This window comes from Lethenteron reissneri, chromosome 49 (genome assembly GCF_015708825.2).
Source record: "Lethenteron reissneri isolate LAM-NWPU_2019-01 chromosome 49, ASM1570882v1, whole genome shotgun sequence".
Taxonomy (NCBI): domain Eukaryota; kingdom Metazoa; phylum Chordata; class Hyperoartia; order Petromyzontiformes; family Petromyzontidae; genus Lethenteron; species Lethenteron reissneri.
In genome coordinates this window covers 3,904,334-3,925,697 of record NC_083827.1, presented here as the reverse complement: position 1 = coordinate 3,925,697, position 21,364 = coordinate 3,904,334, and positions in this window count along the sequence as shown.

Here is a 21,364-nt window from a genome sequence, read left to right as displayed (position 1 = left end):
AGTGAGTAGCTGAGTGAGTGAGTAGATGAGCGAGTGAGTGGCTGAGTGAGCGAGTAGATGAGCGAGTGAGTGGCTGAGTGAGCGAGTAGATGAGCGAGCGAGTGGCTGAGTGAGCGAGTAGGTGAGCGAGTGGCTGAGTGAGCGAGTAGATGAGTGAGTAGCTGAGTGAGTGAGTAGATGAGCGAGTGAGTGGCTGAGTGAGCGAGTAGATGAGCGAGTGAGTGGCTGAGTGAGCGAGTAGATGAGCGAGCGAGTGGCTGAGTGAGCGAGTAGGTGAGCGAGTGGCTGAGTGAGCGAGTAGATGAGCGAGTGGCTGAGTGAGTAGATGAGCGAGTGAGTGGCTGAGTGAGCGAGTGGGTGAGCGAGTGAGTGGCTGAGTGAACGAGTAGATGAGCGAGTGAGTGGCTGAGTGAGCGAGTAGATGAGCGAGTGGCTGAGTGAGCGAGTAGATGAGCGAGTGAGTGGCTGAGTGAGCGAGTAGATGAGCGAGTGGCTGAGTGAGCGAGTAGATGAGCGAGTGAGTGGCTGAGTGAACGAGTAGGTGAGCGAGTGAGTGGCTGAGTGAGCGAGTAGATGAGCGAGTGGCTGAGTGAGCGAGCAGGTGAGCGAGTGAGTGGCTGAGTGAGCGAGTAGATGAGTGAGTAGCTGAGTGAGTGAGTAGATGAGCGAGTGAGTGGCTGAGTGAGCGAGTAGATGAGCGAGTGAGTGGCTGAGTGAGCGAGTAGATGAGCGAGTGAGTGGCTGAGTGAGTAGATGAGCGAGTGAGTGGCTGAGTGAGCGAGTAGATGAGTGAGTGAGTGGCTGAGTGAGCGAGAAGATGAGTGAGTGAGTGGCTGAGTGAGCGAGTAGATGAGTAAGTAGCTGAGTGAGTAGATGAGCGAGTGAGTGGCTGAGTGATCGAGTAGGTGAGCGAGTGAGTGCCTGAGTGAACGAGTAGATGAGCGGGTGAGTGGCTGAGTGAGCGAGTAGATTAGCGAGTGAGTGGCTGAGTGAGCGAGTAGATGAGCGAGTGAGTGGCTGAGTGAGTGAGTAGGTGAGCGAGTGATTGGCTGAGTGAGCGAGTGGGTGAGCGAGTGAGTGGCTGAGTGAGCGAGTGGATGAGTGAGTGGCTGAGTGAGCGATTAGGTGAGTGAGTGGCTGAGTGAACGAGTAGATGAGCGAGTGAGTGGCTGAGTGAGCGAGTGGGTGGCTGAGTGAGCGAGTAGATGAGCGAGTGAGTGGCTGAGTGAGCGAGTGGGTAAACTACCGTTTACGCCCCTCTGCCTAGTTCTGACTGTTTACCCCTGCATGTTATGCTTATTTCCTGATTCTTTACACACACGGTGGCGGCGGTGGTGGTGGCGCATTGCGGGTGAAATGCACCACTTTACAGAGTGTAAATCATTTTTTTGCATGAATTATTTTTGTTGCTGTAATTGGTGAGCACCATCTCAGCACTCGCGGGGGGTCGCCTGCTTGCTGCGATGTCTCGTGCGATGTCGGGAGCAGAGCCAGAGGTGGCGTTCGGTCGTCATCTCTTCACTGCAGCAGCGGTGGGGAGATGTTAACTACCTCGCCTGGTATACAGGAGGTCGTGGGTTTGATCAGGACCCTGATACCTGTATATTTGGAGCATGCGTGTCTCTCTCTCCGTGGTCGCGTAGATTTTTCTCAGGGTCCTCCGGTTTCCCCCTCCACGTTTAGAAACACGCGTTTAGAATATTTGGCTGCTTTACATTTCCACGCGATAAGCCACTTAATTGAGCTATCATCTGCGGCCAGTTCGCTTCTGAAAAAGAGTTATATAGCTCAGTGGGCCGTACATGTTAAAATAAAAAAAATAGTTTTCGCGGAATAGTTTATGTATGTTAAACTTCTTTCGTACCGTACGTAGCCAATGGTGGGGGGGACGGGACGACGACAACAAACTAAAGACCAAAAATGTGTCTCCGGATCAAGGTGTCTCCGCGTGTCTCTCTCGCCACGTCCGGGGTAGTACGGCCACGTGGCCAGGGTAGATCTTGAGCTGCCCGCTTGGGGGGTCCTGAGTCGCTTCGGAGCTTTCGCCCACGTGGTCCACCGCGTGATTGCACCGAGGGTGGCCGAGTCGCCACCGCCGCCGTCACCGCCCCTCGTTTGTAAACAAAGGTTCCTCCCGATTGATCGACTTGAGTGAATTGAATTCGCTGCCACTGAACGCCGAGCCGAGTGGGAGCAGTAGGGCTTAGTGGGAATTGGGAGTGGGGGGGGAGATAAAGGAGAGGAGAGAGGCTCTCAGCGCCATTATCGGATATGATGGCATCCAATTGCATCGTCATTATCGCGAGAGACGGCACGAGGCTAAGAGCACGGAGAGAGAGGGAGACAGGGAGTGGGAGAGAGACAGATGCCCGCCTTGATTCCTGGCTTGGCGCGCGAGATGATCGCGCCGCGCGCGGCTCTCGCATCTCGGGTCTCGCTTTGCGCTCGATTAAAGTGACGACCACCAGCCCCCCCCCCCAACACCCCCCCCCACAACACCCCCCCATCCCCACCTCACCACCCCCTCCAACACCCCCTCCCAACACCCCCCCCACTACCCCCTCCCAACACCCCCCCCCAACCCCCCCACCACCACCCGGCGGCACGTGGGATCTTCAAACAAAAACGACAGCAGCAGCAACAGCAGCAACAACGAGAGGGGGGGGGGGATTTAAAAAATAAACAGCCAACAAGGAAGGTTACCGCCCCGCGCGTTCGAGAGTAAAAAAAAAGCAAATTAAGCGAGACTCTTTCCTGCCGTAATTAACGGGCGAGCATTATTTAAACATTCGCTAACGCAATATTTGTTGCGATAAATCAGTCGGCTGCCTAGCTCCACTGACGGCGGGATTGTTACCGATGTATGAATCGGTTTAATTAGCTCGAATTGTAATTACATTTACCAATCTGTTGGGTTTTTATTTAGTTTTTTTTTGGCGCGGTGATCTGCCGGGAGCCATAAACAGTTATAATAAGGCAGGATGAAAACGCTCATGTGAGAAAAATGTAATTCTCGCCTGCCCGAGCTGCGTACAAGAGAAGCGTTGGGACTTGCAAAGCAACGTCGTTTCTTATTCTCTGGGTCTTTCGGTAAAGTTACGTAGATAGGTTCAAATAAATAACAAAAAACTACGACGTTTCGACCGCTTGTGTTGCGATAGAAATGTCGTAGTTTTTTATATTTTTGTTATTTTCTTTGAACACATCTACGTGACTTTACCGAAAGACCCAAAGAATTTGAATTCCTGCAGTCACGAGAGCTTTAAGTCAAGATTTTACGTCGTTTCTCCAAGAGTTATTTATTTTTTCACCGTGGCCACATAATCTGGAGCTCACCATTACCATGACGGGTTTTGTTTACGGCAACGCGGACTGCGCCTGTACTCTCGTCGGCGGATTTGAAACCAGGAGGGGGGAGGAGTGCAAAGGAGGCGTGCAAATTCGATAGCCATGAAATACAAATTAAGTTTGGCAAAAATAAAATTATTTTTTTTTAACAAAAAGCCGAGTTAAATTAAGAGCAGTTGTTCTGTGCAAGAATACGGACACAATGGTGATTGAGAGCTTTCGAGAGGCAACAATTATCATTCGTTGGTGCTGTTTTTAAATCCTTTATATTAAGTTAACTTGCTTGCTTGCTTGCGCGCTTACGACCGTGCAAATCTTTCGGTCGTTTTTTAACCCACTTCCCGTGATCCAATCGAGCTGACATTTTGCACACAGACTCGTTGTGCGTGACAATTTATTTTCGTGAAAAAATGTTTCCAAAATTTTCCACTTTTTAGGAATTTTTTTTTCATATTTAATTTAAAATACCAATGTGATAAAAATGAAACTCTTACTCAAGAAAAACAGAAATGAATAATAAAATAAAACCGATGCCACGCATATAAAGGATTTATAGTGAAAAACTTTGTTTTTACGGGTTAATTTTTTGAGAGTCTTATTGCCACCTGGGTAGCGCCGCTGTGCTTAGCGCGTTTGGCTGGCGATCATTTAATCAGCCGTTCAAACAATTCAACGAGAAATAGATTTAGTAATAGGTTTTTACCCTTTCAAATTGTACAAAAACTGACACAAAAACTGAACACCTTTATTGTATAAAGTATAAAGGTGTCAGTTTTTGTACCAGTTGAATGGGTAAAAACCTATTACTATATTTTGCCACTGATAAAGGAGGTTTCATAGTGAGAAATATTTTTTTTTTCACGCAGACATATGCTAGATCACGTGGCCCTCCCGCAATCCCATCTCTATTCATCGCAGCGAGCTTCGTGCCCATTTAGAACGAAAAAACTAAATAACTCCCGCCGTTCCGTAGATTTGCCAACGAAATGTGAAGATCAGACTTGCCACACGGGCACACGGCGAGGATGAGCGGGCGTTGTCCACGTGGTGGTTCGCACAGCGCGCCACGAACCTGGCAACCTGAGTTCGATTCCCAGAGCCAGAGGCTTAACATCAGCGGCGAGTGATACCCGAACCGGACAACGCGTTTCATCTTTCACCAACCAAGCGTTGACTCGGCGTGGTGAAGTATGGGTGAAACGATCCGTACGGCCGACGAGGCGAGGCAGGGAAGGCCTTTGTCCAGCAGTGGATTGACGAAGGGCTGTGTGCAATCTGTTTAGAGTTACCACACACGGGTGAGTGTAGTCACCTTTAGTTTCGGGAAACAAATACTTTGTCCTGTGTTTGCAGAGGTGGAATGCACCGCCACCATTCCAGCAGCGATGAAATCGTTAGTTCGTCAGAGTGCGTCTGACACACGTGGAAGCGTTCACAAGAGCCCGTCCAAGCTCGAACCAGACTCAAAATCCCTGCTTCGCTTCCGAGGATATGACGAGATGGGATTTCGTCTCGGGCCGTGTTGGTAAGATGAAGCGGTTAAACATCGCGTTTCTACACGATTCGATATCTGTCCATTTCACCACCATAGCTGCTTCATTCTGTGCACCGACTATTACAGGAACGTATGAACGCCGTATAACCTCTAGCAGAATTCCGCATGAATGTTTTACACCTGCAATTGGCCCTGTTACGATCGACCCTGAAACAATTTAATGAATTTCCACAATTCGGGCTGACGATTCAATTTCAAACAATAATTGTTTCAATATGATGCATAATAATGTTTAGTTTATATGTCATGCAAATTGCATCTCACATTTTGAGGGGCCACAGACAAAGCAGCAAGGCAACAGCCAGGGCGCTGAGCCCGTGCGCTGCCAACGATTGCCCAAGCTTTGCGGTCCTCTACATATGAAGATGTTTTGTTTATCAAACTGCTGACGAGCACCATTGGAATCTCATTTGCTAGAAAAAAATATAATATTTGTTTTTTTACCCTTCTATCTGGCTACAAAACTGACACCTTTTTTTACGAGGAGTCATGTTTGCATAGACCACAATACCTGCAGCTGTAATGCAAACAAAAAACACTACTCTGATAATATATGCACTGTCCTTGAAGTTGATTGGTCCACACCCGAGACAGCTTTCTTTAGAGCCTAGTCTCACATGGTGTTGGACCAGATGACGCCAAAAGGCGAGCGTTCATCATCTGAGTGTCCGGAGCAATGCCACGCGTGTGAGGCAGGCAAGACTTGAGCCCGTGAAGGTGGTATCAGTCCACACTTTGCTGTACCACCGTCGCCTTGCGAGGAGCTCGGGTTATGATCCCTTGACGCCTACGAGGAGAAGGTTCAACATCGGTGCGATGCACCAAACTGTTGCCTCCACATTGCCGGTTTGCCGAGGGCTCGTATAGCCGCCACCAACCTAGCACTGAATAGGGTGGTCCAGATGTCTTGTGAACCCCCATTGGATTCTCTAAAACTGAATATATATTTTGTTAAAAGGTTTTATTAAACACGTAAATTAATATGGGGCCGTCCATAAATGACGTCACGCGATTTTGGACGATTTTTGCCCCCCCCCCTCATCGTCACACGGCGTCACAAAAAGTCAAACCCCCCCCTCAAATATGACGTCACAAAGCTCTGCCTCCCCCCGCAAAATAAAACATGCTTCAAATCGCTTTAAACTATTGTCATTGTCGTGCGTATTTAATGTGGCGCTGCACTCTGATGTTGTAGGATAAAAAATGATTAAAAAATATATATTTAATTAAGTAGAACATGTTGTCTATATTTATTTAAAGTTGCGCATTTTGATGTGACGTCACATTTCTCAAACCCCCCCTCTCTTCGTCACACATCGTCACAAATGTCTGACCCCCCCCCCTAGGTGCGTGACGTCATTTATGGACGGCCCCTATGCATAGGTGAAAAAACAATTATCACTGGTCAATAAAAAAAAAACATTTTTTCTGGCCTGGACTTTTGCAGCTGTTTTAGACTAATTTCAGGGTGCTGATTCCAAATCTGATCTCAGATTTGCTCTATCACATCTCATTTTTATGCTATCGGCATACCCCATTTTCATTGATTTTACCCGAAATTAACTCTGTCACTTATGATTGCAAGTTGTTGCGAGCCAGTGACTGCTTTAGTGTTAAAATATGGTGCTGTATTTTTAGGATAGTGTGTTTATAATATCATTTTATGTAGATATCCACATTTAATTAATATTTTTCTTCTGCAGTTTTTATTGAAAATGCAATATTTGATGTCTCAAAAACCTGATGTCATAGACAAAAACTGAAGCCAGATTTGGAATCAGCACTCCAAAATTACCTTAAAACCGTTGGAATACCTTATGCCAAAAAAAGCGTGTTGACCAGTGAATTATTGGGGGTCACACAATACAGTGGCCGGAGCAATCACGGAAACCAATTCCTCTGAATATGTCAGCAAATAACGAAAAATAAGAACAGCTTTGACCCTTTCTGAGAATAAAACAGTTGTGTCAAGATGTTCAAACACCAAATAGAAACATTTTGCAATTAATTTTGTCCGCATTACCCACGCGTACTTTTGGTGAACATGCAAACCAACGTGCTTTGATAATCCTACATGGCGTTGTCTTTGAAACTGATTGGTCAACACAAGAGACGGCTTTCTTTAGGGCCTCGTCTCACCAGTATATTATACGAAAAATATTATCAAAAAAGGTTTCTATTTAGTGTTTGAACATCTTAACACCTCCTGTTTTATTTCCATAAATGGTAAAACCCATTCTTGTTTTTCATACTTTGATACTGGCAAAAAAGGTCCCATTATAGCAGCATATGTTTGAATTAATAACCAATTCTAACATGCAACGATTCAATGTGTGTTTCATAAACATAGTAAAAAATGCACTCAATAATTTTCTGCTTTTTATATACCTAATTATTTATTACTTATATTCTTGGTTCTTTCAGTTAAGCCACGTAGAAGGGAAATAATAAAATAATATAAATATTAAACAATAAAAAAATAAGGGATGGGTTATTGATTACTTATTCCTTCCTGTCCAATGTCAGTACACTGCCGCACGAAGGCTTCCCCATCCCATGTCATGGCAGTGTTTGACCAAACTTCACCACGTGTCTCGGCACAGGTTAGCGATATGTGGGCGCTCGGACCGGCTGGGACATCTCTGGCCACCGATGTGGGCCGTGGCTGGGAATTGATGTGCACTGTCTGAAATTATACACGGCTCCAACTCCGGTGTGCGATGTTAATTAGTTTTGTCTGGTGATTTTGTAATTTTTTTGTATGAGGACATTGCATATCGCTCCTATCTCGCCATGACCCAGTGTGGCAATGAGAAGTGGATGTGAAGTTAAACAAAAAATCTATCCCTATCCCCCAGTCTCCACCTCCTCTCCCCTTGTAGGATAAAGTGTCGTGGAAGGAATGGGTTCTTGTGTTAACATTTTTAGGATACTGCATTGAACTTTGGGATTTTTATGCCCAATTTCAGATTGCATTTCAAAAGTTCGTGTTTAAATGGACAGTGTGTTTTCATGAGGATCGTTATTGGCCACACTTAAGCGTGTTAATACATGTGATGATTTCATAGTAAAAAAAAAACTGTTGCCTGAGAAAATTGTTATTTGAATGTGAAGGTGTTGATATTTTTTCAGAATTTAAGGCAATATGATGCAATGTCAGTAAAATCACCGTACATTTTCTAATAAATCCGAATGCATTTCAGATGTTTCAGATGTATCTGTAAATCGAGGATACCTGTCTAAGTAGACAATGATTTACAAAGTATACTCTCTCTGGGGATAAGAAAATCAATCGAGTGCTACGTATGTTGGAAGTCAACAAAAGTTGTCTTATGGATACAATATTGTCTTGCCAAGGGAATGTGGAATTTCCACCACTGTCTGGGGGCCCTCGAACAGGTGTGAATGCTACCCCCATTTGTCATTGTATCAGTGAGATTAGACTATTGAACGTGAAGAATTAGAACAAAAAAAACACCAATATATTAGCATTGTCATTGCAATCCCTTATGGGCCTTCCTTTTTTATTCTGTTTACTCTTTTTAAATGAAAATATAATGTAATTAGTAAGAAGCTGGTGTCAATACATTAATGATTATGTTCACTTTGCAAAAAACACGACTACTCCCGTTTGATTGGGCTGATTTATGAGTTGGCGCCTAATGATATAGTAGAAGAGCAATGTGGTAATACTGTATAATGTAGCATTTTATCGTACAATAAATCTGCATTAATAAGCAATTCATCTAAATAACTAATTAGTTTCCAACGGATTAAAATGTGTTGTTGTTGTCAAGGTAACATCACCAGCAATTCGCGTGTGTTGCATTTTTTGTGTGTTTTATAAACCGTGTTTTTAACTGATATGCGTTGCATGGGCGTTACGTAACTCATGGCCTTAGCAGGGAGACACCACTGCTCAGCTGTCTGCTTTAGATCTGGGATCAATCCACCCCGCAACTGAACCGTGCTGATCGGCGTAGCGAGTCGGTGGAATATCGTCGCAGTCTGTCAGTTTAATTTTGGGCTTAATTTTGGGAAGCATTCAAACATGTATTTCTCTGCCAATACGCTGAACATCTCTGGAGTGACGTGTGACAAATTTGCAGGGAATCCTCAGAAGTAGTTCTTTGATATCACTTCCCGCGGGCCATTTTCTAACGTGCTGCGCTACTGCTTTGTATGCGATGGTTCTGAATGGGAACTTTGAATTCATGGCACGACACCCGGTAGCACATTTGGAATTAAAAACATGTATTGTACTGCTCTTAGCCATCCACGACTGATTGGATAAAGGACATTGCATGCTGTGTCCACTCATGGGGGTTGTTTGACCATACTTCACCACGCTGGTCAGTGCAGATTGGTGAGGAGTGAGGGGTGGGTGGTGGTGGTGGTGGAGTAGGGGGGGAACCACAAACCGGTTCTAATATCATTGGAGTCAGTAGTGGCCGGGAATTAAACTCAGGTTTGTAGCACAGTGTGCTAACCACATATTATTATTATTGTAATTATAATTGTTTACGAAAGAGAGCCTCGCTGAGCCCCAAGACGTATTCCCAGGAGGTTCCTGCCCAGCTGTCTCAGTGGGTGTCGATGTTGCTCAGTGCACCATCCCAATTGGGCCATTGTCAGGTGATGTTTTATCAATGGCATGTTTATGACCAGTACCAATTACTTCTAGATTTGAAGCTTTCGTGACTGCAAGGATTCATACTCTTCGGTAAAGTCACGTAGGTAAAAAAATGAAATCGTCACAGCCAGATTTGCTGTATCAAGCACTTGATACAGCAAATCTGGCTGTGACGGTCCCACCTGATGACGGAGACTTGTGTTGCCTCCGAAACGTCGTGATTTTTATTATTTTATTTTTATTAATTTAAATTTCATTTTTTTACCTACGTGACTTTAGCGAAAAAACCAATAGTATGAATCCTTGCAGTCACGAAAGCTTCAAATCTAGAATTAATTGGTACTGGTCAGAAACATGCCATTGATATACTACCAATTACATTGCGTGGGTTTTGTACGTGAAGATATAATCTATTGGAGGAAACAAGAGAAGCCAGAGGAAACTCACGCAGAACATGGGGAGAACATGCAAACTCCATGCACAATGGGTGGCCGTGTCGGGAATCAAACCCAGCCGCTTGTCGGTGCGATGTATGAGTGATACCGCTGTCGCCATGGCCACTGGCATCACTGTGTCAATTTGGTATAACTGCAAGCCAAATACAAAGATCCCCTGTATATCCTTTAACAGACTGTTCGGGCAAGTGCTTTTTAGCGAGCAGCAAGAGGGGGTGCGTGACCAGCACCATGCCCGACCGCCTTTGTCTTCCCAGTGACGCTGTTTACGACACACCGCACCAGGTACTCATTTGAGGTTGAGTCGACCTGGTGAAGTTCCAGGACCGGTTCAGACGATCGCCAATAGTGTCGGAGGCCGTGAGCGGGATTCGAACTCGGTTCGGCGGTTTCGCAGCGCGGCGCGCTCACCGCGACGCTAGCGCTCCCCATTTGGTGTAACCGGAAAGACACGAGCGGACACACACGCACACACACAAGTGGCAACCGCAGCGTTGGGCCTTGCGTGTTATATAAATAAATAAAAAGATCATCGCCGCTTTGTTTCGCGAGCAACGCTGATCAGCCCCGCCGTGCAGCCACGCGCCCCCCAATCATCCGACGAGCTGCTTCGCATTTCGCGCACGGACGCAGCGGCTCCGCTGACTGGCAGCTCGACCGTTTGCACCGTTCCCCACCGCTGTGCCGCTACAACGGTTGCCGACTGGGGGGCACCACCCCCCCCCAGAGCAGTCGCCAACGTGAGCGGCTGGTAGCGCCGATGCCCAGCGTCTCGACTCGTCACTCCGTCTTTCCCTGGACGCACTAAAAAGTGATTCATTTCAGCCGGAACCGTCCGGGGAATTATTTGCGCATTATTTAGAATATAGGTGTACACGAAAAATCGATTAATTTTCTTGGTTCTTTCGGTAAAGTCACGTAGAAGGGAAATAATAAAATAATAAAAATTTAACATAATAAAATAATTCTCACGACGTTTCGGCCACAACGCAAGCAGCCGTCCTCAGGTGAAGAACAGGTCTGTCAGAAGGATGCTGTCGTTCCGACAGACCTGTTCTTCACCTGGCCGAAACGTCGTGAGAATTACTTTATTATGTAAAATTTTTATTATTTTATTATTTACCTTCTACGTGACTTTACCGAAATAACCAAGCAGATGAATCCCTGCAGTCACGAAAGCTTCAAATCGAAAAAGAAAAATCGATTGTTATGGATAGGTGTACCTTTACTTCTAGTGGTAGTGCCTTATGTCGATACTAAACTAAACTATTTTTTTTTGACCAGGTAACGCCCACTGAGCTATAAAAGCTTTTTTTCAAAAGCGACCTGGCCACAACTAATGGCTCAACGAAGTGGCTTATCACGTGGACATTTGTCGCAGAAAAGTCCACGCGACCAGAGGAAGAGAGACACGTAAACTTCAAATATACAGCAGGCGTCAAGGTCGGGATGGAATCCACAACCTCCTGTATACCAGGCGAGGTAGTTAGCATCTTCATTTCGTGAGCAATGCTGATCAACTACACTCATCACGTCCGCGACTTGCCGCTGTACTGACGAGTGGAACGCCATTGACCCTGCCGGGTGCCAAAGCGGGAGGTCGAACTTAGACCTTTGCATTGCGCGTCCCATGTGTTCACCATCGCACCACGACAGCGTCCTGTTATATATATTTATGAAAAACAAACAAATGAAAACTCAATCCAAGCGACAAAAACACAACGAAAACAAACCCTCGTGCGCGCGGCCAATTGAGTTAATTGGCTTCGATCAACCTCAAACGAAAAACTGTGGGCTGGCAACTCGTCGGCCGAACGAGGTGAGACGGAGGGAAGGGGGGACGAGGAGGAGGAGGAGGAGGAGACGAAGTGGCCCGCGCCCCATCGAAGTTGCGACCCCATTTATGGCGTTTCAGAGGCGGCAGCCCCCCCGTGAACGGTGCAACGTGGCCAGTTCACACGGTGATGCTTGCGACTCGGTGATGCGTTTCCAGACGAAACAAAGGGGCATTGTAAATGATCACCCTCCAGTGTATTGTCTCGTGCATGTACGGACGGTGTCTTTGCACGGTCGCGTTCCGGCATCATCCAAGGGGAAATCAGAATTCCTTAATTTAGACAGCAGGAGGAATCCGATGAGCTATGAAGCTCTTTTTGACCGATGTCCAGTAGCATAGTCGTTCACCTCTCCACTGCTCCGGTTGCTCAGCAGCAGCAGTGGCCAACAACATCAGCCGTATGAAGACGACAACGCTCCATAGATTGACACCGAGACCTGCAGACTCGCATAGAGACCCGCAGAATGACACTGAGATCTTTCGGCTCGCAAAGAGATCCATACACTCACAAAGAAACACATACTCATACAGACCTCTGTAGATTGACAGCCGGACCCATGGACTCGCATATGAACCCATAGACTCATACAGAGATCTATAGATTGACATCGGGACCCATAGACTCGAATAGAAACCCATTGGTTCATACAGAGATCTATAGATTGACATCGGGACCCATAGGCTCGCATATGAACCCATAGACTCATACAGAGATCTATAGATTGACATCGGGACCCATAGATCCACATAGAAACCCATTGGCTCATACAGAGATCTATAGATTGACATCGGAACACATAGACCCACATAGAAACCCCTTGATTCATACAGAGATCTATAGATTGACATCGGGACCCATATACTCAGATAGAAACCCATTGATTCATACAGAGATCTATAGATTGACACCGGGACCCATAGACTCGCATATAAACCCATAGACTCATACAGAGATCTATAGATTTACACCGGGACCCACAGACTCGCATAGAAACCCATAGACTCGCATAGAAACCCATAGACTCATACATAGATCTATCGATTGACATCGGGACCCATAGACTCAAATAGAAACCCATTGACTCATACAGAGATCTATAAATTGACATCGGGACCCATAGGCTCACATAGAAACCCATTGATTCATACAGAGATCTATAGATTGTCATCGGGACCCATATACTCGCAAAAAAACCCATAGACTCATACAAAGATCTATAGATTGACATCGGGACCCATAGACCCACATAGAAACCCATTGGCTCATACAGAGATCTATAGATTGACACCGGGACCCATAGACCCACATAGAAACCCATTGATTCATACAGAGATCTATAGATTGACATCGGGACCCATAAACTCGGATAGAAACCCATTGATTCATACAGAGATCTATAGATTGACATCGGGACCCATAGAATCGCATATAAAGCCATAGACTCATACAAAGATCTATAGATTTACACCGGGACCCACAGCATCGCAGAGAAACCCATAGACTCGCATAGAAACCCATAGACTCATACAGAGATCTATAGATTGACATCGGGACCCATAGACTCGAATAGAAACCCATTGACTCATACAGAGATCTATAGATTGACACCCGGACCCATATTATCGCATAGAAACCCATATACTCGCACAGACATTGATAGATTGACACCGGGGCCGATAGACTCGCCTAAAATCCCATCGACTCATACAGAGATAGTAATAGGTTTTTACCCTTTTAAACTGGTACAAAACTGACACCTTTATTCAAGGCATCATGTTTGCAATAACCACAACACAAGTAGTCAAAAAAGCAAACAAAAAAAGCAACTCTGATAATGATAATTAAATGCACTGTCCTTGAAGTTGATTGGTCCACACCCGAGACGGCTTTCTTTAGAGCCTAGTCCCCATTGGTGTTGGACCAGATGATACCAGAAGGCGTACAAGTCAAACACAGTGCAATATCAGAGTATTGAGAGCTCGGGGTAAGCATTTACACTATGAGATCTCTTTTACCAGTGGCAAAATATAGTAGTAGGTTTTTACCCTTTTAAACTGGTACAAAACTGACACCTTTATTCAAGGCATACAGAGATGCGAGGTGAGACGGGGGCAGGTGCGATCTCGCTGTCTCTACCGCGCGCTCTCCTGCACGGACGTCTTCACGCTTCATTTGACTTCAGTTTATTTGCCAGAACGTTCCAAACGTAATTTTCTTGTAAAACCGAACTCTGTTCAATGCAAATCTCGCACTCTGGTGTATTCATCAAGGCACGAGTGATGGGTGTGAGACCCCCCCCCCACGCACCACCCCGAAAGGGCCAGATCCGTTCAACTCTTTCTTCCGCGGCTGCCAAACACATTACTCCGCCGCCTAATTAGCCGAGCGACTAATGCTCCCCTTTCAGGCCATTATACAATCGGCTACGCCGTGGCGAGCCGCCTGGGTTACCTCACAATTGATATGCCTTGCACACTTCTAATCTACTGGCGGCTTGACAGCCACGTGTTTATTTCCAGCTTCAATTTGCATATTGAGAGGATTTCCGGGTGGCAGGAGTTCACGGAACGAGACGTTGGCAGGGTGGGGGGGGGGGTCCAATTCGGCGATTTCTTTGGTGACCGCACACGCTGCCCTCTTCGTAACCAAAACCGTGATGATGGGTACAAACTTAGTAATCATTGGAAAGATGTTATCAACCACGCAAAAAAGACTTAATTACACTTTTTTGGAGCATCTTATCTGACAGGCACTATTTGACTTTACTTTACCGAGTGTTAACATCCCAGTTATTTTTGTAACAGTACTCTCTTCATTGTTCAGCCAGCATTGGTATAAACATGGACATTTTCGTTATTTTGTCTTTCATGTGTATCAGGCCTCCCCTCCCCCTCTCTGCCCCATGTGTTGAGCACTCCGTGCTGTCTTTGAGCCCCGCCCCCCTCCCTCCCGATACGTTTCCATTCATTGGCTACCACATTCTGATGAGCCCCCCCCTCTCCTCCCCCATTCAACTTGCTTATAAGGGATTACATCTTGAATCATTGCCTCACTTGATGCAGCTAATTCGGCTGTGACGGTCCCACCTGATGACGGAGACTTGTGTTGCCTCCAAAACGTCGTGATTTTTGTTTTATTTTATTTTCATTTATTTTGATGATTTACCTACGTGACTTTACTGAAAAAACCTAAGAATATGAATCCTTGCAGTCACGAAAGCTTCAAATCTAGAACGTTTGGAAAACCGCCGTGGCAGGTGTGGTGATGGTGGTGGTGGAGGAGGCTCGTGAAGGACGCCACTGTTACCGGGCAGTTGGAGGCAGTCGCCCCTCTAGCAACAACGGAGGGCGTAGGAGCGACGCTTACAACAACGAGCGGAGCGCTGGGCGGCTATAATACAGCAAGTTGGCACAGTGGGGGGTACAGCTGGTGGTGAATCTACCGGTCATTTCAGTCAGCCAACCCATGGCATCCTCTGGTCTAGCGCCGTTTGAGACGAGGCTCAAAAGAAAGCTGTCTCTGGTGTGGACCAATCAGTTTCAAGGACAATGCATATATTATCAGAGTGTGTTTTTTGTTTGCATTCTGACCACAAGTATTGTGGTTAATGCACACATGATTCCTTGTAAAAAGGTTTCAGTTTTATTGCCAGAAAAAAGAGGAAAAACCTATTCTTGTACTCAGATTGTAAATGTTGTGGCTTGGCTCTCCAATACACCGGTGTGCTGTACTAGTGAGGAATTGGCACGTTCTGTTTACGTGACAATCCTTACTAGTTGGCTGTGTCGGGTGGTGGCGGGTTTTAACGACACATTTATATATTTACGCAATCTAACCCAAAAACCTCTATTATGGATGATATTGTTCGCGAAAGCCTACATGTTAAACTAACCCATGGTACCTGCTGGGTCTTTCCCGTGACCTCCTCCTGTCAGCGAGACTTCGATACTTCACGTGACTTCAAAGTGCACCTGGCCTGGCACAGGCGCCGTGGTAACGTCACCGTCACTTAGTGGCGAATGGCGGTTGCAGTGGTAATGGCAGTGGTCGCGGCCGCTTACGGCAGGGTGTGGATTGCATCGCCGTGGTCGTCCGGATGTGTCCATCGAGTTGTATTGTACCGCGTGCTGTGCGACGTTTCGCCCCGCCACATACTGGGGGGAGCTTCTTCGGCAACCGATCTCGATTTGGAAACACCGGGCTCTTCGTCGGTGTCACGGTAGCTGCGTGCGTCGCGATTCAAAGGAGGAGTAGGACCATTGGCGAACGAAAATAAATCCCAAGAGGCATGGAGACTTCAATCGACGTTTCCTTCCACACCGCTACGACATCAAAACAATTCGGTGCCAATTGTTAAGACTCGGAAAGGACGTGCTGTGGATATTGTGCTGGGTGACGTGCCGGTGGTGGTGCGCGCTGTGCGGCAAGGATTGCATCCATTCATCAGACCTTCAGAGTCACGTGAGGACTCACAGTGGAGAGGGCCTGGCACGTGTGCTCCGTGTGTGGCATAGGTCTTGCCCAGGCCTCACCTGATGGCGCACACTGGAGAGAGAGGCCACGCAGGTAGTCTGTCTGCGGGAAGGGTTTCATAGGTCCATCAGATCTTCTGATTCACTGGGCAGCTGCCACGCAGAAGTCCTCCGCGTGTGAGAAGGGTTTTGTGAACCTCGACCGTGACAAGTAAACAACTAAACTACGACATCTTCTTGGTTCTTTCGGTAAAGTCACGTAGAAGGAAAGTAATTAAATAATAATAAAGTAAAACATAATAAAATAATTCTCGCGACGTTTCGGCCACAACGCAAGCAGTCGTCCTCAGGTGAAGAACAGGTCTGTCGGAAAGATAGCGTCTGAATGAACACCACCAAGCTTGGCAGCGTATATTTAAGCTGGGTTAGGTCTGTCTCTCGACAGACCTGTTCTCCACCTGAAGAAGGCTGCTTGCGTTGTGGCCGAAACGTCGTGAGAATTATTTTATTATGTTGTATTTTTTATTTATTTTATTCTTTTCCTTCTACGTGACTTTACCGAAGGAACCAAGAAGATGAATCCCTGCAGTCACGAAAGCTTTAAATCGAAATTTAAACTACCACACATTTTTTGTTTATTTTACCAGATAAGGCTTATTTTTCAGAAGTGACCTGGACACCACAAATGATAGCCCAACGAAGTGGCTTATCATCATGTGGAAATCTATCGCAGCCAGATTCTCGACAACGCATGCTGATCCTAAATGTAGAGGGAAAAACCGGAGGACCCGGAGTAAAAATCCACACCATCACGGGGAGAAAGAGTTGTGCAAACTAAAAATATATATGCGTCAGCATCAGGGACCTCATGTATGCAAGGCGAAGTACTTAACATCTCGCCACCGTGGCACCCATGCACAACCATGTACATAAGGACCCACGGAGTGTCCTTTACATTATTCATTTCAATATTGGTGATGTAAAAATAAACTGACAACCGAGTTTGAATAATTATTATTATTTTCAAACGAACGTTCATTAATGTATAATACAAACTTTTTCCGCCTGGCCTTAGTGACAGCGAATGGAATTGGGAAGCCTGGCTTAGAGGAGTGGTTAATTTATATTTAAAGGCGGCTCAAAAATTCATTAACTTAGCGCCAGTGCCGCTTATATATACGTGTGTCTCTATAAAAAAAAAACATCGTTTTTTGGCAGTGTAAAAACTAACCAGAGAGTTATTTCCAGCTTGTGTGCTTCCAGAAAAGTTGCTCTCGCGCCTTAATTAACAAGCCTCATAATCACAAGAGCCACCGCCAGAGATGAAGCAGCCAGCTTAATTAAACAATTGGCAAAGGTTTTCTGCTTTGACGATGTATAAAAGAATATATAATTGAACTTGATAATTGAGTCTTTGCATCGCTCCAGCAGAGCTATCCAAATAGTAAACGAGCGGGAAAGTCAGACATTATTAGTTCTTACGTGTGTAACCACACATCTACAATAAGCCATCATCACGTGACCTCCGGTCGTCCTCACAGCAGCAGCGGACTTTGACTAACCATCGAATGAAGATGGTCCACCCCATCGCGTGGTGCTTTCAGATGCGCTTATGCGGCCGTCTGGAACGTTCTTCCTTCCGATATTAGGAAGCCACTGGAGCTATTCACTTTTAAATAATAATCTATATTGACAAACTCATTTCTTATAAATGTTTTTGGTGTTTAGTTTGTTGTCGTTCTCCCCGCACATCCGATTAGCACGGCGTGTCAAATGAGTACCTGGTGCGGTATATAAACATTGCCACTAGAGATACAAAGGCGGCCGGGCGTGGTGTTGGCCACCCACCCCAATGTATGCTGTGTCGGCCTTCATAGGTGCTCGGTAACAGCACTTGTCCAAAAACGTCCGTTAAGGCTATCAGGGAGATCTTTGTCTTTGTTTTATATATATGTAACTTCTTCTCCCTAGCGTTGTTCCCGCTGTGGCACAGGGTCCGCTTTTCGGCATTGTCTTCTCCATTTGGCTCGGTCCAGGGCATCTTCAGGGGATGCGTTGACCGTCTTCATGTCTTCCTTTATTCGATCCATCCATCGCTTCTTCGGACGTCCGCGTGGACGGCGGCCCTCTGGCTCAATACGCACGGCAGTCTTGGCCACTGATGACTCTTCACTTCGCATCACATGGCCGTACCACCGAAGCCTTGCCTCAAGCATCTTGTCCGCAATAGGGGCCACACCAAGTCGCTTCCGAACGTCTTCGTTCATGACACGATCCCATCGAGTGAGTCCGAGGCTCCATCTGAGCATCCTCATCTCCATGGTGTGGAGAGCTTGTTCGTGTACAGTTGTGCTGGCCAGCACTCGGATCGATAGAGTGCCACCGGTCGGACGATGGTCTTGTAAATTTTTCCCTTCAGCCTATCCGGCATTTTCCGATCACAGAGGACTCCGGTGACTTGCCTCCACTTCATCCATGCCGCATTGACTCGTGACCTCACATCAGTCGTGATGCTACTGTAATAACAGCCATAGAGGGTTCACGTGGGGATTGGCTTGCCGGTTCTGCTCGTAGCCAATAAGGGTTGAGATTGGGACCATGGCCCATGCGTCATCACGACAGGTCATCGGAAGTGATTGGCCTAGCCATTCGGGCCCCAGCAAATGGGGAGCCGGATGCGGGGCGTGGTCCCGGGATTGACAGGGAACCATCGAGAATGGTGTGAGCTGTCCATACATGATTGGCTGGGGGAACCACGTGACGGGGGTCTTAAGAGCGAGCGAGAGGGAACAATCGAGAGCAGACGGAAAATAACAGAAGCAGGGTCACGTGCGGACGGAGCCTCGGGTTGCCACGTGCGCGAAGGGAACTGCGTGTGGAGTCTGTCCTCTCTCTCCGTTGTCTGCCAGCAACGGAGAGTGAGTAAGAAAAGTGTATGGTGGAGTGGAAATAAAAGGACTGATTCCGAAGCCGTCTCCTGGAAGATTATTACATTGGTGTCAGAAGTCATTCTGCGACTGTTTGGACGATCGTCAAGATGTCCAAGCACCTCAGAAAAAAGAACCTGCCCGTGCCTCTGTCGGAGGAAGAGGTCGAGACGGATGAAAATGAGCTATTGGGAGCTACAGCCCTGGTGCCGCCGGCTGACGGCGCCCGCCTCGACGCCTCTCAGCGTCGACCGGGAGAGGACGCGAACACCGCAGGACCGAGAGACGAATGGCGGCTGATGGCGGAGCAGATTGAGTCGTTGCGCGCGATTCTGCTCAGCCTGGTGACCGCGGTGGCATCCTCACCAGCCGTGGGTCGCCAGATCGCTGATCAGCTAGACGCCGCGGGAAAGGGTCCTGCTATGGAAGCAGGACCCGCCATTGCTCCTGCCACACGGATGGACGGCGTCGTCTTGGGAGAGGCGGCTGCGCCGGAGGCGCCGGCCGCCATTTTGGGCGCGCCTGCCACCACGCGGCCGCCGGACGCCATTTTGTCTGCACCGGGCGGAGAGCGGGAACGAGGGCCGGAGACGCCCGCGGCGCGTGCCTGCCATCGCGGGCATCGCCTTCCGCAAATGAAAGAATTTATCGCCGGGGGCGATTGGAGTGCTTTCACATGGCGTTTCGAGTCAGCTTTCAGATCTGTCAACTGGACGGAGGAAGAAGCGCTGGGAGCGCTGCCTACGCTGCTCGACGATGTGTCTCTAGGTGTCTTCCGCTCCATCCCGGCGTCCAAGAAGAAGACACTGCGGGAGGCGTTCACTGAAATGGCGGAATTTTACGACCCGCCGACATCGGCCACCAGAAAATTCATGTCGCGTCGCCGGGCACCGGAGGAATCGCCGTTGGCCTATCGGGGGGCACTGATGGCTATGGCCATGGCCGCCTACCCCGACGCGACGGCCGAGCATTTGGATCCTCTCATCCTTTCCCGCATGCTGGAGTTGTCTCAGGAGCTCAACATCTCTCTACCGGTGTGCGGCCACGAACCGCTTTCGTCGCGGTGGGTGGCGCACTGCCTGGACGCTAAGTTTAATATCAAGCGGTGGGACCAGATGGCGGCGTGGACGGGGAAACCTGAGATCGACGGGCCGCCTCTGGGGTGGTCTCCGCGACTGGTGGTCCACTGCTCCGACGACTCGGGCGACGACGACATGCTGGCTGCTGCTGTCCCGCATAGAGCTCCGGGCCGGTGGCTGCGCGACCAACGGGGCGACTACACGGGCCGACCGCGTGCAAGGGCCGGGTCGTCCGACCACCGGCCGACGTCGGCCGCGTGTTTCAAGTGCGGCAGACGGGGCCACTTCGCCCGTGACTGCCGCTGCCGACCTCTGCTGTCGCCTGCTCCGCCGAGGGGACCTCTATCTCCTCTACCTGTCGCGGAGCTGCAACAACCTCGGGCGAGTCGGCACAAATCGGACACCCGGCAGGTCGTGCCACATCACTCATCCACTCGCACTCATTCTTACACTCCTCAGGGTAATTTTACTTCTCCTGCTCCATTGACACGCTCTGCTACTCAGTGGAAGAAATTGGCTCGCAGGGTGGTGGCCGCGGCGTCGGGCTCGTCGACGGTACGTGGTACCATCGACGGCGTCGACGTCCGTATTTTGGTGGACACTGGCGCATCGGCTACCATCATTTCGGATGTCATTTTTCATTTGTTGTCCATTCCTGCGTCGAAGATACGCATCGTTAATGATGCTTGTGTGGCCGCCAATGGGGGGAACATGGGTATCTGCGGACAGGTGGATGTGAGCATCACTATCGGAAATATTACCGCCGCAGGCCCAGTGTTAATTTCTCACTCGCTAGCTGTTCCATGCTTGTTGGGTACTGATTTTCTGCGTCGGATGCCGTTGCGGATACGGGTCGACCAGGACTGTTTAGAAATGCCGGGGGGTCGTAGGATGGCATTCCTGCCTTCCCTGCTGGCCAAAGCGCCTACAGGTAACGCAGTTACTGCTGTAGTTGCAGCTACGGTGGAGGTTCCATCGGGAGCACAAATGCTTATCCCGCTACGTTACCGAAAACCACTCCAAGTGGGAAGGGATGCGGAGGGTGTGCTATTATCCC